Consider the following 18,116-nt stretch of genomic DNA (forward strand, 5'->3'; position numbering starts at 1 on the left):
TATCCAAAACACCACTGGTAATAATTTGTGCATTTTCTCCTACACTTTGTGTCCAAAGTTTGTTAATGTATGTGTCTTAGTTGTGAATATAGCAAGTTCTTTTTTTTTTTTTTTTTTGAGATTTTATTTGTTTATTGAGAGAGAGAGAGAGTAAGTGAGTGAGAGAGAGCACAAGCCAGGAGGGAGGCAGAAGGAGAAACAGACTCTCCACTAGACAGGGAGCCTGATGCGGGGCTGATCTCAGGACCCCAGGATCATCACCTGAGCCGAAGGCAGATGCTCAACCAACTAAGCCACCCAGGTGCCCCTGAATATAGCAAGTTCTTAAACAACTGTGGCATAAAGGCTTTTAGGGAAAACAATGTTTTTGTGAAAGGCTTAAAGTCTTAGATATAAAGTACAGGCAATCCTCATGGGCTTATTTCAAAAATTTCCTTTTTCATCGATTGGTTGTGAGATGGAATATGTTTTTCTTTCTTTTTTTTTTTTTTTTGGAATATGTTTTTCTATAGCATCAAGGTTTTGTAAGGAGTTTAGGTCCTCAGAGCTGCCTTCCTAAAACCTGTGACATCCCACACAGTACTGCAGTGGTCACAGCACGTAACCATCATGTGTGTGTTCCTGTGGGAAATTAGAACTGCAGCTGCTGCACTTGCATAGGAACTGTGGTAAACACGTCTAGAGTAATATGGTGAGTCTCAGGAATTGTGAGTATGCTGCAGAGAGTACTGAAACTCACTTGTGCTTGGTATTTTATCTTCAAAATGGCAGCAGAAATTCGGAGGAAGGGAAACAATCAACTCTTGAAAGGAGTGGGTCTCAGATATGAAGAAACTGTGATATTGTCAATGAAACCACTATTAAGAGGGAGAAAGAAACCACTGACGAGCCTATAAATAGGAAGGGGGAAGAGGAAACAGGAGTGGGGAACATTCCAGGCAGAGGCAGAAAGGGAAGGAAGTTCCAGTTGCCAATCTTACGTGGTTGGTTGGCCATGTATAAATCAGCAGACTGAATTTACTAGAAAGTGCCCATCGACTGAGCGTATTAGAAAATAGTGAACTTCAAAACTTAGTCTAAAAGAAAAGCAAGATCTAAATATTAGCTTTTATTATTTTGTGACAAAAGAATGTGCTTAAGTACAATATTTATCATAGAAGGAATTTTTAAAAGTTGTTTTTTTAAATACTGAATATACACAGAATATTTTTAACAGGTGTGACAGATATTAAAAACAATAAATATTCACATACCTACCACTCAGTTTAAAACTTAGACATTAAAAAAAAAACTTAGACATTCATCATCTAACAGGGCTTAGGATGGGGCAAGAGAACAATTGCAATCTTTCAGGTAGTTGTGTGTCTAGAATTTCATAATCATCTTGGGGAAAAACCAAAAATAAAACAAGCCAGGAGCCTAGCTATTTAATCAAGCACGTCAAAAACTGACATTCATAAATAATAGACTAATTAAAATATAACATTGATTGACCCTGTAAATGTTTTGAATAAAAACAGAGTTTTATATTCTAAAGCCCAAGAAATATTGCTCGAATGAGTCCTCTGTGGTGAGTAGGACTATTTGTCAAGTGGTCCATGTTTACAAAGGCCTATTTCAAAAGAAGTAAGAAGATGGTTCTTTTACTAAGGATAAAGAGCTGTTATTCAGATGCACTCTTTTTCTCGAAGACATTTTTCTGTCCTGGCTGTAATTGAACACTAATGTTCCCCCTCCAGACCCAGGTATTTTGTAAGAATCTCATATTTTAACCAAAAGAATCTTTTTTCCTCTGAATGTGTTTTTTATCTCCCTGATACGGTATTCCTGAGCTGTGCGAGATCTTAAAAATGTAGGGTAAGAAACAGAGTCCTAGATGCATTTGATAACATGTCCAGAATATTTTCATGAGAAAGTTCTGGAGATAGGTAGTGCTCATGGTTGCACAACAATATGCATATACCTAATGCTACCGAATTGTACTCTTAAAAATGGTTAAATTGGCAATTTTTATGTTATGTATATTCCACCACAATAAAAAGGTACCACTAATCAAACAACAAAATGTCCAGGTCACACTGGTTATGGGTTGAGATTCTGGTCTAGAATCTGCTTCTGTATTCTGTGATCCTCATCAGCCTACCTGCATGACGTTCTTCGCTAAGTAAGATAAGATCAACAACTGGTAGATCTACATACCAATTCTTCCTAGAGCACATGAGTTGCAATTCTTCTATTGCACTTAATTTATTAGATTTTCTTTTCTTTTTACTTCTTTAAAAAGATTTTATTAATTGATTTGAGAGAGAGAGAGTGTGTGTGAGAGAGAGCATGAGTGGGAGGGTGGGCCAGAGGGAGAGGGAGAAGTAGGCTTCCCACTGAGCAGGAAGCAGGACTGACATTAGGCTCCACCCCAGGACCTGGAGATAATGACCTGAGCCCAAGGCAGATAGAAGCTTAACCGACTGAGCCACCCAGGTACCCTTGGAAGATTCTATTTTTAATAGCTAACTTTGCTTTGGAGTTATTCCAGATAAACCCAAAGAGAGAGGAAAATTATAGAAAAAATGTCTACTTCATAAATTGATTTTTTTAAACAATAAATTTATTTTTTATTGGTGTTCAATTTGCCAACATACAGAATAACACCCAGTGCTCATCCCATCAAGTGCCCCCCTCAGTGCCCGTCACCCATTCACCCCCACCCCCCACCCTCCTCCCCTTCCACCACCCCTAGTTCATTTCCCAGAGTTAGGAGTCTTTATGTTCTGTCTCCCTTTCTGATATTTCCTACCCATTTCTTCTCCCTTCCCTTCTATTCCCTTTCACTATTATTTATATTCCCCAAATGAATGAGACCATATAATGTTTGTCCTTCTCCGATTGACTTTCTTCACTCAGCATAATACCCTCCAGTTCCATCCACGTTGAAGCAAATGGTGGGTATTTGTCATTTCTAATGGCTGAGGAATATTCCATTGTATACATAAACCACATCTTCTTTATCCATTCATCTTTCGATGGACACCGAGGCTCCTTCCACAGTTTGGCTATTGTGGCCATTGCTGCTAGAAACATCGGGGTGCAGGTGTCCCAGCGTTTCATTGCATCTGAATCTTTGGGGTAAATCCCCAACAGTGCAATTGCTGGGCTGTAGGTAGGGCAGGTCTATTTTTAACTCTTTGAGGAACCTCCACACAGTTTTCCAGAGTGGCTGCACCAGTTCACATTCCCACCAACAGTGTAAGAGGGTTCCCTTTTCTCCGCATCCTCTCCAACATTTTTGGTTTCCTGCCTTGTTAATTTTCCCCATTCTCACTGGTGTGAGGTGGTATCTCATTGTGGTTTTGATTTGTATTTCCCTGATGGCAAGTGATGCAGAGCATTTTCTCATGTGCGTGTTGGCCATGTCTATGCATAAATTGATTATATCTGTATATATGTTGTTTTACTTTATTATTTGTACTTATACTAAAACCAAATAAACTTTATTGGCACCTGTATCTACTTATATTATGTAAAGTAATATTTTAGGAAGTCACTATGCTAAAACCTGTGAAGGATGTTAGGAAATCTGAAATCTGATCCCTGTCTTCAAGGAACTTGCAGTCTAGTTAAGGAGACATCAGTAAATGCATACAGTAACACTTTTACAATTGAAGTATAACATACATAGGTACACATGTGTGTACCTTGGATGAGCTGTACACAAAATGTACAAAATGTACAAAAGCCACCCAGGCTGCCCTCAAGATTATTTTTATATATTATTCACCCATGTAATTTCATGGAACTATAGTTTGTTCCTTTTCATTTCAATATAGTATTCCACTGAACAAAAATACTATTATTCATTTTCTTGTTGAGGAACCCTACTGGATATTTACTTAGAAGTGGAATTACTGGGCAGCCCGGGTGGCTGAGTGGTTTAGTGCTGCCTTCAGCCCAGGGTGTGATCCTGGAGACCTGGGGTTGAGTCCCATGTTGGGGTCCCTGCATGGAGCCTGCTTCTCCCTCTGCCTGTGTCTCTGCCTCTCTCTCTCTTTCTCTCTGTGTCTCTCATGAATAAATAAATAAAATCTTAAAAAAAAAAAAGAAAGAAGTAGAATTACTGGATCGTAAAGAAGACATGCTCAGCTTTTTTTTTTTTTTTTAATTTAGGCTTTTATTTATTTATTTGAGAGAGAGAAAGAGCAGTGGGGAGGGGCAGAGGAAGAGGGAAAGAGAAGTAGACTTCCTACTGAGCAAGAAGCCTGGTGCAGGGTTTAATCCCAGGACCCTGGGATCATAACCTGATCCAAAGGCAGATGCTTAACTGACTGAGCCACCCAGGTGCCCTAGTTTGTTGATTCTTTTTGATTTTCTACATAAATGTCCAAGCCATTTGCAAATAATGACATTTTTATTTCTTCCTTTTATTTTTCCTTTATTGCTTCTTTAGCAATGTTATACCATTTTCTTTCTTTATCACATTGTCTAGAACTTCCAGTAAAATACTGAATATAGTAATAGTGGACATTCTATCCCCCAATTCTCTCTCAGTCTGAGGGAGAAGCTGTAAATGTTTCACCATTGAGTTATTGGCTTTTTTTTTTTTTTTGAGTTATTGGCTTTTTGTATGCATACTTCATTATATTGGGGACATTCTCTTGTTCCATTTTTTAGATGGCAATGGCATTTTGTTCAGATATGATTTACAGACAGCTAAATGAACAAATTCTAACCATACAACTCAATAATTTTGACAAACCATTGTTAAAATGTAACCACCACCCAGATCAATATTCTCATAGGTAAATACTTAAGAGACAACTGTTGGGTCATATGGTAAGTGTATACTTAACTTTAAAAGGAAGGGCCACACTGTTTTCCATAGTGATTGTATAGTCCTGCAAGCAATGCAATGGAGTTTCAATTGTTCCACATTTTTGCCAATACTAGAAATTGTTGGCCTCTATAATTTTAGCCATTCTAGGGGGTGTGTAAGTGGTATCTCTTGTTTTAACTTGAATTAGTTCTCTGATGACTAAGTATTTTGAGCAGCTTTTCATATGTTTATCAACCATTCACATACTTTTTTTTTTTTTTAAGATTTTATTTATTTATTCATGAGAGACACAGAGAGAAAGAGAGAGAGAGGCAGAGACACAGGCAGAGGGAGAAGCAGGCTCCATGCAGGGAGCCCGATGTGGGACTCGATCCTGGGTCTCCAGGATCACGCCCTGGGCTGAAGGCGGTGCTAAACCGCTGAGCCACCAGGGCTGCCCCATTCACATATTTTTGTAAAGTGCCTTTTTAAGTCTTTGGTCCATTTTGTTATTAGTTTTTTAAATTATTATTATTATTATTATTTTTTTTTTTTTTAATTTTTTTTATTTTTTATTTTTTTAAATTATTATTATTAATTTGGAGGTGTTATTTACTTATTTTGGATACAGTTCCTTTGCCTGATAGGTGTATTGCAAATATGTTCTAATCTGTGAACTGCTTTTTCTCTTCCTAGTGGCATTTTTGATAAGAAGTTTATAATTTTAATGAAATCCAAATGATCATTTATGTTTCTTTTCTAGTTAGTGTCTTTCATGTTCTGTTGAAAAAATTTTGCCTACCCCAAAGTTGTAAAATATTTATTATCCAATATTCTTTGGAGGAGGTTTATAGTTTTAGCTTTAACATTTAAGTCTAGGATCTATCTTTAATGTATGGTGTGAGGTAGGAGTCAATATTCATTTTCTCTATACTGATATCTAGTTGTTCACACACTATTTATTTATTTTTTTTCCACACACTATTGACAAGACTTTCTTCTCTCCATTGAATTTCTCTAACGACTCTGTAAAAAAATCAATTGTAAATTTGGGCATCTGTTTCTGAACTCACCATTCTGTTCCATTGATCTCTTGTCTCTTCTTACACCAATAGCACACTGTCTTAATTATTGTAGCTTTATAGTGAGTTTTGAAATCAGTAGTGTAAGTTATCCAAACTTACTAAGGTTGTCTTGGCTTTTCTTGATTGTATGTATGTAATATGTATTTACATATACATTTTAAAATTAGCATTTCATGTTTCCCTAAAGAGACATGATCGGATTTTGATTGGGATTGTAATAAATTTATAGATCAATTTGGGAAGTGCTGACATCCTAACAAAATTGAGTCTATCCATTTCTCCTTTTAATTAGGCCTTTGTGAATTTCTGACAGCATGTTTTTTATTTCAATGTAGAGATCTTGTACATCTTTTGTTAAATATATTCCTAGGCATTCGATATTTTTTATGCTTTTGTAATATTTTTAAAAATTTCATTTTCCAACCATTTCTTGGTAGAATGTAGAAATACAATTAATCTTGGTATGTGACCTTATAATCTATGATCTTGCATCCATTTTAGTAGTTTATAGTTTCTTTTGAACTTCATGTGTCCATATTTACATCATTAGTAAACACAGATGGTTTTACTTCCTTCCTTTTTATTTTCTTACCTTATTGCATTGGATAAAATTTGCAGAGAGGCTAAATAACTTTCTTCTTAAGCTCACATAGTTCATAAGAGCCAAGATTGAAAATCAGTTAGTCTGATTCCAGAACACCCTAGAATGAGTGAAGGTGAATTAAGTATTTTGCTGCTGTTATTGCTTCGGAAGATCTGGCTAGAAAAAAATAGGGTCATACTGAAGAATATAAGGTAAAGAATTTTAGTTATATTCTGTAGGCAAAGAAGGATTAAGTATTTTCAAGTGGAAGGTAATAGAATAAAAGTGGGAATATTAACCTTGTGACAATGTTCAGTATGATTTGAAGGGAGCTCCTCATTCATTTGTTCATTTATATCATGGTCATTTCTTGAGACTGTATTACGTTTTAAGAATTGTTATAAGTACTGAGGAAATAAAAGTGAAGACAATATGTGGTCTAAGGTAGTAGAGATATTCAGTGATGGAGAACAAAATCTTAGCACAATCTGTTAGCCATGTTGCAAAGTCAGCTCTATGATCTTACATAAATTAAGTTCTCTGAATCTCAATTTTCTCACATGTAAAACAGGAATAATACATATAATGCCTACTTTGACTAAAAATAGGGGCAGCTGGGTGGCTCAGTCAGTTAAGTATCTGGCTTTGGCTCAGGTCATGATCCTAGGTCCAGGGAGCCTTCTTCTCCCTCTTCCCCTCCCCCTCCTCATGCTCTCATTCACTCTTTTTCTCAAATAAATAAAATCTTTAAGAAAAGAAATAAAAATACATATAATATGCTTGACCTATATTAGACCTATTTATTTATTTAAAAGATTATCTATCCATTTGACAGAGAGAGAGAGAGAGAGAGAGAGAGAGCACAAGCAGGGGAAGTGGCAGGCAGAGGGAGAGGGAGAAGCAGGCTCCCTGCTTAGCAGAACTCAAACCAAAAGACCCTGGGGGTCATGACTGAGCCAAAGGTAGGCACCCATATACCCATTTATAGTAGCTATAACATTTAAGGGATTTGGAAAGGACATAAGAATGAAACAGTTGGACAAACAGTTGTTTTGTTCAACAATTAAATTGTCAAAACAAATGTTTTAACTGATTCTCCCCTCCAATAATTACATTTTTAATAAAATGAACTATAAATTTTTGCTTTTGCAACTTGAAAGGAGAGCGCACCAAAATCTGTGCTATGCATAGATTTAGTCGACATAATATTTCTTTCTGACTCTATAAAGAGCTCCTCTCTATAAAGAGCTCAATAGTTAAAGTACATTCACTTATATCACTTTGCGTCTTGCAACAATTGTAGTTGAAGAAACAGATATTTAGTGACTTGTCTAAGGTCACATAGTAAGTAGCAAAGTGCAATTCATGTTTATTTGCCTATCTTCTGTAGGTTTTTTTTTTTTTTTTACCATGTTACCTCTCATTGTATCATGATGCATGCTAGTGGTATTAATAATACAAAAATGGTATTGAACTTTCCATTTTTATATAGTTTAAGTATGAAGACAGTGAGTAGCTTGAAACTGAATGGGGGAGAAAGGCATTCTATTCTGAATACGCATTTCTTGCTCTATAATATTCACATTGTTCTCATTTGTCTTAGGTAAATTGTTAAATATGTAAATTATTTTCTTTGCTATTTTATATTGCATTTATAATTTGTCTTTTTGTTTCTCTACTTGTCTCATGCATCCAGTCTATTTCTGCTTCTATTAAATTTCAATAATTTCCTTCCCCTTTATGATTTGTACTCAAATTTTTTTTTCTTCTTGGGTTGTCCTTTGTTGGTAATATACCTAGTTCCTATATCTTTGCTTCCCCCCCCCTTTGCATCATTAAGTCAACTTATTTACTGCCTTTTCTTCTTTTCCATTTTATATTATCACAGTGATAAATCATTAATGGCTAGCTTTTGTAGCAATTATTCTGAGGTCTTACAGAAATCTAAGTTCTATTAAAATACTGAAAACATTTTTTATAAACATACTTTATTTTTTATTTTTATATTTTTTAAAGATTTTCTTCTTTATTCATGAGAGGCACAGAGAGAGAGGCAGAGACATAGGCAGAGGGAGAAGCATCCCTCCCCCACAGGGAGCCTCATGCGGACTCGATCCCAGGACCATCGAGATCATGACCTCAGCCAAACGCAAATGCTCAACCACTGAGCCACCCAGGTGCCCCTATAACCATATTTTAAAAGCAAAGTATTGGAGGGTGAGGTGGGGAAGGGGACATGGAGATTAGATATTATTGTTTATGTCTTACATTTTCATTCAAACAAAAAAAACATTATGTGAGACCTTGTTAGGAGCAGAGTGAAAACTAGAACAAGACATGGTTGAGAGCCTTCAGCAGCTTACAAACTAGTGAAAGAGAAAGATTAATATATAAACAACTCCAGTACAACACAATATTATTAGAACGACAGCATGAAGTGCTGAAAAAGACCAGAGACTACACTGGAGAGCAGAAGTTACAGGATTCCTCAAGGTTCCAGGCAATTGAGTAGCAGCTGAACATAGAACTGACTATGCCACGCTGTCAGATTTGTTTGTTTTATTTTAGCAGAGACAGTTGTGTATCTTAAGCATGTAGAAAGTTTTATTGAGAAATATGGAAATGCAATGGGGAGTCATTTATTTGCACAGATATCATGGGTGGTTTTTGACGGTGTGAAGCATACTGTTGCAGAGGACTGATGGACTCAGGACTTCTGCCAAAAAGAAAGCAAGAAAGAGAATCTTTGATCACAACTCAGTGTTGGGGTGAGGACAGGAAAGAAAATCTGAGCCCAGCAATGTGACAGACCTCAGGTGACTACTTCCTCATTGCAGGAATACTAGGGACTAGTATTTGGTGGGAGAGGACAAGTCCATTAAAAACTCTCCATTTGCAAAAAAAAAAAAAAAACAAAAAAAAAAACTCTCCATTTGCTGTTTCTTTCCTCAGTTTTTTGGGGGAGCCGTGGGTTTTCGGGGGAACACAATTCTGTTATGCCAGGTAATTAAAATGATCTTTGTAATTTACTAAGTATTAATACACCGTCAATGCAAACATGTTAAAATATTGTAGTTAAGTGGACAAAATAAGTGGAAGTACCCCATTACACACCCATTTATCATACTACTCAGTGCTAATAATTTGTTGTAATACCCTTCCCATCTTCCCTCTATAGTCTCTCTCTCACGCGCGTGCGCACACACACACACGCACACACACAATTTTCTTCCCAAAGTAAAATTGGTGGTATTCCCGCAAATTTGAGGTTGAAGACATTTAAAAGCGTGGAGTTCGGAGCCGGCCAGGGCTGGGCTCAAATCCTCTCCGGCCTCCTGGCTGTACAACCTTAGACAAATTCCTTCATTTCTTTTTAGGTTTAAATTTCTTTGTTAAGGGCAAAAAGTGGTAATCACCTTGTAAAGCTGGAGGATCAAAATCAATAGCGTCTATAAATTAGTACAGTGCCAGGCACATAGTAAGTGTTCAGTAAACGCTATTACTATCTATATGGCAAGTGACCTTTCTCCTAAGACTAAAAGTAAGGAGATGTTGTGCAAATGTTCACCCCCCCCCCCCCCCAACTAATTGTATCTAGGTTGGGAAGAGCTTGCTTTCCCAGGGCATAAAACAGATCCAAGTAATACTTCAATTGAGGATTCTCCGCGGATTTTTGGTGCGACTCCCATGCACCGCCCCCCCCCCCCCCCGCATCCCTTTCTGACGTCTAGGAAGTGGACTTTCCATCAGAGAACTTTGGGACTCCCGTCGGGACGAGGATGCTCCTCCAGGTCAGGGTTGAGCCGGGTGGGCGCTGGCGGGCTGGCACCCCGTCGGCGGCCTCCCGCAGGCGCGCCCCCGTCCCTCCCGCAGCGCCGGCTGCCACCGCGGGCGCCAGTCGTCGGGGGAGCGGAGGGAGCCCTGGGGGCCGGGGCCGGGGCCGCGGGGCGCGCGGGGCGCGCGGGGCGCAGGCTGCTGGCGGAGGGGCCCGGCCGGGGCGCCCCAGGCCCGCGGCGTCGCCCCCGCCGTCGGCAGGCAGCCCCGGAGCCCACCGCCGCGGCTCGGCAGCCCCGGCCCGTCGCGCCGTCCTGCCGCTTTGCTCCTGGCACTGCGCCTTGCCCTCCGTGGAGTCCTCCCTCCGTCACCCCCCGTCCCCCGCGGGCCCCCGCAGCCCCCCATTCTGTGCCCTCTCCGCGGCCCCCGGCGCCCCTCGCCTCTCCCCCGCCCGCCCGCGGACCCCGCCGACGGCGATGCTGCGGACCCCGCGGCCGGGGCCGGCTCCCCGGGGAAGCCCCCGCGCCCCTCCGCCCGCCCCCCGGGGGCGCGGGAGGCAAGTTTCCGCCGCGTCCTTTCCCCAGTGACAGGACCTGGCGGCGGCCGCGGCCGCGGCGGGAGGGAGCGCCGGCCTGGCTCCCGAGCCCGAGCCCCCTCCCCTGCTCGCGAGCTCGCGCGGTCTGTGTCTCTCTCCGCAAGTGCGGAGACGCGGAGGAGGAGGAGGAGGAGGAGGAGGGAGTTGGGGGAGGATCTCCATTGAAATAAACAACCAGGCAGCAGTTATTAACACGGGAACATGGCGGCCGCAGCCTCAGCCACGGCTTCGGCGGCGAAGGTCAGCGCCGACGGCAGCCGGCACCTGACGGCGTGACCGACCCGAGCCGGTAACCGCGCCTTCCCCGGGGGCCGCGAGGGCGGGCGGCGGGCGGCGGGCGGCGGGCGGGGGGCGCCGCGTCCCCACCCCCGGCCGCGGCTGCCCTGGGCGCGCCGAGCCCCGCGGAGCCGAGCGCCGCGGCCGGGGCTGTTTTTGTGTCGCGGGCTCCGCCGCCGGCGCGCGGAGGACGGACTCGCATCCCGGAGGCGCCGCGGGGCCGGGGAGCTGGGGCCGGGGGGGCGGGGGGTGGGGCGGGCGGGAAGCGGCGGGGAGACGCGGAGTCCCCGGGAGAGAAAGGAGGCGCTCCAGCGCCCTGCGAGTCCCGGAGCGCGAGGCGGGCGGAGGCTGCAGCCCGCGGCGCCGGCGAGAGGTGGGAGCCGGGAGCCGGGGGCCGGGGGCCGGGGGCCGGGGGCCGGGCGCGGCGGGGAGGCCCCCGCCCGGGGAGCGCGGCGCGGGGTCGGCGGGGAGCGAGGCTCCGGCGCCCTCGCGGCGGGGAGGGAGCGGCCGAGACGGGAAGGTGGACCCCGAGAAGGTGCCTTCTTTCATGGAAGCGCGGAGCGGCTGCAGCGCAGGGTGGGAGTCGGGCGAGGGCAGGCAGGACCCGGGAAGTGCTCGGGGGTGTGTGAAGGTGAAGCGCGGGGCCGGGGCCGGGGCCGGGGCCGGGGCCGGCGGGCCCGTGTCAGCGCCGCGGGCGGGGGGGCGGGGGGGCGGGGGGCGAGGGGCGCCGGGCGCCGCGGCCGGGCGGGCGGCCGGGGAAGAGCTGCGGCGGGCGGGGCGGGCGGCGCGCTCGGGCCGAGCAGGCCGGGCGGCGTGGGGGCGGGGAGCCGGGGAGCCGGGGGCCGGGCCGCGGCGGCGGCGCCGAGCTGGGCTCGCCCCTGACTTAACTTTCTGGGTGCGGGCATGTGTGCTGGAGGCGCGCTGGGGCCGGGGCTGGGGGCGGGAGGCGGGCCGGGAGGTTCCGGGTTGGCTCGCCAGCGCCCCCTTTTCTCTCCCCCGTCTCCCCGCCCCTGAAGGGACAGGCCCCTCAGGGCCCCAGGCGGGAAGCGGGAGGGGCCCTCCCGGCCGACTCGCGACGGTCACGCCCCGGGCCCGGGGACACTTCTCCCTCGGGCCTCCGGGGGCTGCCGCGAGAGGGAGAGAGGGGGCGAGGGGGCGAGGGGGCCGGGGTCGGCGCGCCGCGCTGGAGCTCCCCGTCCCCCGCCCCTCGGCCCTCCGGGGAGTCCCGGAGGCGCCTCTTCCGAGCTCGGGGGTGGGTCGGTCCCTGGTTCGATGGTTCCTCCCTCTTCCCCCTCCCTCTAGTGGTTTCCGGGGCCTGCGGGACCGAGGGGCGGGAATCGGGGACCCGGCCCCCTTGCACCGGCCCCGAGCCGGACCGGGCCTAACGCCTCGCGGGTCTGTCACCGGCAGGGGAAACTTTCCCAAACCGGGGACCGAGCCTGAACACCTCCTCCGCCACCTCGTCCTCTAATCCCACTCCCACTCCACCTCCTCCAACGCCTTCCCCTCCCTCCGACCCGAATCTCGCTGCGTGTGACTGATGGGGCAGTGAGCCAATCGGAGGCGGGGAGCTGACCTGCCGGGTGTCGGTAAGCCAATCGTGGGGAGCGGAGGAAGGAAGGGGGCGGGGTCGCCTCCCGACCAGTTAGAGCGGAGTTGCACGCGGGGCGGGGGAGCCATGGAGACGCCGAGCTAGCCGCTCTCGTCCATCCCTAGTCACCGGTTCCTCGGTCCGTGCGGTCTTGTCACTTGGCGGGTCTCCGGCCCGGGAGGCTCGTACTCTACGCGGGATGCTGTATTTCTCGTGTTACCGCAAGAGACGTCGTCTTAGACCAGGCGAAGTGTAAAGCCACTTAGTATGCGGCAGTAACTCCGAGGCCCGTTTCTAAGATGGCTTGTGTGCTGTGGGGATGGTGCCCTGGACCGCACGGCCGGCTGCGGCGTGACGGGCCTGGAGTTACCAGCTCACCCTTGCCTCGGTTTCCCTCAGCTCCTCCAGCGTGGGGCCGGGGGAATGTGAAAGGGCTCTCTGAAAATGAAGGCATCGGGATAGTCTTCGCTCAATTGATTACTGGGAATGTAAAGCATCATTGTTTGTAATGGCTTCGCTGGTTCCTCGTTTAATTAGACCGCCAGTACCCAAAGTGCACTTGGAACTTCGGCATTTGGGATGACATTTAAAAAAAAAAAAAAAAGTTGTCGTTTATGGTATGCGTGTCTTTTTTTTTTTTTTTTTTTCTTTCTTGAGTAAACAAAATGAAGTTAGGAACCAAAGCATCACTGTTTGGAACATAAAGCGTTGGTATTTAAGAAGCAAAGCTAGTCAAAGAGTTATTTGTCGACAGGGAGGAAAAAAAAAAAGTCTTAAGTAAGTGTAGTTTGCTCGATGACTCCCACACAAAAGATTCTTAAAAAATAAATTAGTTTTCTTAAACACTGCTGAATTGAACAGTGTGTGGGTACTTGTCTGGTTTATGCAAGGTTAGGAGACCTCTTTGGTTGCCTTATGTCGGTCGTTGGGTTCCGTCCAGTGACTTTCTCAACTCCCCGACTTTTAAGAATAGGGAGGCTAGGTCTTTGGTTCTCAATAAAGAGCACAGGTTGCTCCGCAGGAATAAGCTGTCTTTTAAAAAGGCAGCAGCTGCTACAGTGCTTTTTTATGTGTATGTGTGCTCCTGTTCTTTGTTGGTGAGGTTTAGTGCATGCTGACAGCAGCAAGGCCCCTTTTCCCAACTGGAATTTGTAAAATCTTCGGGAGTTCCGAGAATGAATCGTGTTAAACTGAGAATGAATTCATTCATTTTGTGTTAAGTAGCCCATGAATTTAATCTTGGGAAGCGCTTTTTTTTTTTTTTTTTTTGGAGGTATCTTAGGTGCGTGGTATTTATCTATACTGCTTTCTCAAGCTTTTATTAAAATTTCGTTACAATAAAAAAGAATTGAGGAACTCTGGTTTTAGGAAATAGGATTTAGCACACTGTACACATGTATTCTGCTGTAGTATACCATCCTCAAATTTATAGCGTGAATTCTTAATTCAGTATAATTTTTAGTGTTTATGTAGACAGAAATTAATTGCATTTTGCTGAAGTCCTTTGGGTGTTATTTTAGTGATAAAATAGTAAAAACCGTGGGGATAAAACATTTAGCTGCCAGGAGTGGCAAATATTGTAAATTAAACATGCAAAATTTGACGACATTGAAACCCCCCCCCATGATTAGTTAATTGAGTTAGTGATGGCCACTCCGACGTGTTCCCGTCTCTCTTTTGTATGCGTAAGAGCAACAGAATTATTTTACTTCATTCCCTACAACAATCCTTGAAAATGTTCTCAGATTCTTGGTGGCAGAGTGTAAGTAGCAAGTCCTCCAAAGCCTGGCTAGGGAGGGGAGAAAAAAAAAAAAAAAACTCCTAAGCATATGGAGACATCTAGAAAAAGATGTGCATCGTCAGCTGTGATTCCATTGTGTGCTCTCAGACTAGATCTGAGCCTTCTTCCTCCTGGGGATTTCAGTCTTAACAGAGGAGTTCTTTGACTTTTAGATGTCAGGATACCGAAACAGAGGGGAGGAGAAAAGCTTTCCAGTTATGAATTTAATATTTTTTAGATAGTTTGGCTCAGATTTTAACCTTTTACTGGTTAAATATAATTTATATGACTTTCATTCACTGTTAGAGGAGCATTCACTGGAAATGTAAAACATTAAGGATTGGAGGGGGACTTGGGCTGTGTTATGAGTGCATAAAGGGGGTAATGCTCCTTGGCTGGCTTTATCTATAGCTATATCTTATTAAAGCTTTCTAAGCCTCACAGTCGAGGACCTATGAGCAGTGCTTTCATTACACACCCTATATTTAAGAATTCAGTACCTTAGCTGTTTCAAATCACATCAGGTTGAAATGTGACCCATAAGTTGACAGCTTGAATTTCTTAGAAAAAAAAAATGTGTTGTATTGGGTTTAAAAGCGATTCTTTTAAGCAATCTTAGGATGTTAGGTAGCAAAAAAAAAAAAGTCCCTTTAACAATTTTTCTAGAAGGTGGCGGTTTTCTGAAATGCACAGTGTGTTCTTGATATTTTGACCAATATTGTATCATGGTTGAAGTTATGTTTAGAAGCATAATTAATGCTTAGTTATTTTTATGGGAAAACTGCTACTTAAATTACTGGCTTTTCAATATTCTGTATTTATAGTGTTGTTTGGTGATTTATGTTATTATATGCTCTGTCAATTTTAAATTAAGAGAATAGGAGGGAGAAAGAAAATAAGTTACTGCTTTAAGGTATTAGTCTCTTACTGTAGTAAATCTTAAAATCAGTGGAAATTAGTATCTCTCCCGTAATGAAATAATCACTGTATTTACATACCAATGATGAGAACCATTCAAAGGAAAACAGAACCAAACACTCAGTATCTTATACTCTCAAACCTGAAGCTCATTTTACCTCTGACTTGCTTTCTAAACAAAAAATATTCTTAGCGTTTATGTGTTTACTTTTTTGTTTTAAAGGGTCATAGAAGGGTTTATAAATTGCAAACTGTAGAATGTTATGTTACTCTCTAAAGTCTATTAAAAGTAATGTCTGGAAAAGTTATAAAATACAGTTTTAGGTCATAGACTCTCAATTCAGACAGCATAAAGAAACTCGTATTTTATGGATTCTAGGTACTAGTTTCTAAATAGAGGTGAGATTGTGACTTCGGTGAATATTTTAGAAGCTGGTTTAGTTTTCCTAGCTGTTGTAAAACTGAGGCAAAACTGGTTATGAAAAGGACTGAAAATCTTGGAGGTAAACTTGTGTTTGAAGGTAACTAAAATGAAAGGACTAGATGGTTTGTAGGTAGATCACAATGCTCGTGGCTTTTAGGGGAAAGATTTTATGTCTATCCTATGAAATGTTCATCAGTAACCACATTTCTGGCTTCTAGTGGCTATGATGACATAATGCAATTGTGGAAAAATTGATTCTAGGACAATTTTCAGTTGGTTCCTTAGTTGGAAATTTCTAGAGGAGAATTAAGCAGGGAATCTATGGGGATGTTTTACTTAGCTGCTTTTGAGGCTTTTAGATGTAGAATCTTAATTTTAAGTAAGAAATGGAGGAGAACTGCTCGTAGGTGGAAGTTATTGGCAACTAGGTAAAGGTTCTGAAAGAAAAAACAATTTTTAAGTATCAATTGATAGATACACGGAGAATTGAAGTTAGCAGGTCAAATCTGGTAGAATTTATGCCTTATAGGCAGCAAATTATGAACTGTTAAGAGTTCCTGTTGGTAACTTAAATCCCACATTAGGCTTTTTAGATTTTTGTCTTTGCATTCTTGCCTCATTTAACCTTTGTTTCATTCATTTGTTCTTTATTTATTTGATGAGTATTTGAGTATCCCAGCTTTGGCAGTTTACTTTGATAGTGTAAACTGTCCATTACAAATCCTGTGATTTAAGGGGGGAACACAGAGTGGGTTGTTTTGGTGGAGGAGGAGGTAGAAAGGCACATGTTACCCTAATTTTCAACTGGCTTGGATACTAAAGATCTAGTTTTCTGGTGTGTGTGATTTTAATTAAACATTGTCAGAAAATTTTAATTTGATTTGGGTTTGAGTCTCTCCCCCACCCTGAAAATAGGGTTATATTTTTAATAAGTTGTTAAATGTCCCCTTAACCGATTAGCTTACAATCAGATAATTCTCCTTTAATGGAGATATGGATATTTATAATTTGTGTTTTATTTTCTCTGGAATCATGTTGTGTGTGGTCCGCGTGGCAATCTTTAGTTGGTCGAAGGTATTGCGGCAACAAGTCAGGGACCTCCCAGTTCCGTGGAGAGTGTGCCTTGTTGCTGCTCTAAGGCTAGGTATTCTGGGTTTTCACACCCTAAGTTTCTAAAGGATGAAAAACCCCCTTGTGCAGCCTTTCACAGGTGTTCTTCTATGATTATTAGTTTTTCTAGATTTAACTCAATTCTTGTTCTTGACTAAAACGTCTGTATTGGGAGAGTAACAACAGTGCAACATAAATGATAATAGCAGCTCTCCCTGAGTGCCAGCAACCTGTTAGGGGCTTTTTGAAATGTGTTTCATTCTTTCTTTTTTTTGCCACAGCACTGTAAAATAGAGGTACCTCATTTTTCAGAAGGTGAAGCTTAAAGGAGATTAAGTCCTTTTGCCTGTGAGCAAAACTTTGGGAGGGAAAATTATCCTGACCAGTGAGTGTGGGGAAACACATCGTAAGTATCAGAGGGAATGGTGAGTCTGAGAACATCTTCCTTTTAGGAATCTGATAAAGAACATGTTTGCAGGCCTTTGATAAGGCTCTCAGTGTAGATGTTTAGTCCCTGAGAGGGATGAATAGTCCTGCAAATCATGCCAACAGGTGTCTAGGAAAGCCTTGCATCAAGGCAGGCCTGTACCTGGACAGGTGTTACTTATCTTAAGATCTATAAATAGTCTCTGGCTTTTTAGTCATCAGCCCAGCCTTTTTTTTTTTTTTTTTTAATATTTATTTATTCACAAAAGACACAGAGAGAGGCAGAGACATAGGCAGAGGGAGAAGCAGGCTCCGTGCAGGGAGCCTGATGTGGGACTCGATCCCAGGACTCCAGGATCATGCCCTGGGCCGAAGGCAGACATCCAACCGCTGAGCCACCCAGGGATCCCCATCAGCCCAGCCTTTAACAAATCTTAGATTGCAGGATTCTTGTCTGCTAATTTTCAAAAAATAAGAACTGTAATGGAAGAAATAAAAACAGGTAACATTTATTGAGTGGTTACTAAAAACCCAGTGCAGGGTTCAGGCACCCTTACTGTGTGCTCTGCCTTTCTCACTGTAACACATTGAGGTAGGTGCTCTCTTACTATTGTTCCTATTACAGAGTTCATGAAGTGGAGGCACAGAATTGTCAAATAAGTTGCCGAGGGTCACACAGCCAGGGACTACTGGAGAAGAATTTGAACCCAGGCACACGTTGCCCTTTGGTCCTGTCCCCTTAATGTG

General features: G+C 43.5%; 1 protein-coding gene across 5 annotated transcripts in view; it reads left to right on the plus strand.

Moving 5' to 3' along the window:
- The first annotated feature begins 10,755 nt into the window (after positions 1 to 10,755).
- Positions 10,756 to 18,116, plus strand: part of NCOA2 (nuclear receptor coactivator 2) — a 296,902-nt gene continuing 289,541 nt past the window's right edge. For 3 of the 5 annotated variants that reach the window (XM_041768982.1, XM_041768981.1, XM_041768987.1), the window contains exon 1: positions 10,756 to 11,133. The gene's annotated coding sequence lies outside the window, so the exon portion shown is untranslated. Of the gene's footprint in view, positions 11,134 to 11,384; positions 11,494 to 18,116 lie in introns of those variants that run through there. The other 2 variants (XM_041768986.1, XM_041768983.1) reach the window with 1 other exon arrangement.

The sequence above is a fragment of the Vulpes lagopus genome, chromosome 9 (genome assembly GCF_018345385.1).
Source record: "Vulpes lagopus strain Blue_001 chromosome 9, ASM1834538v1, whole genome shotgun sequence".
NCBI classification, from domain to species: domain Eukaryota; kingdom Metazoa; phylum Chordata; class Mammalia; order Carnivora; family Canidae; genus Vulpes; species Vulpes lagopus.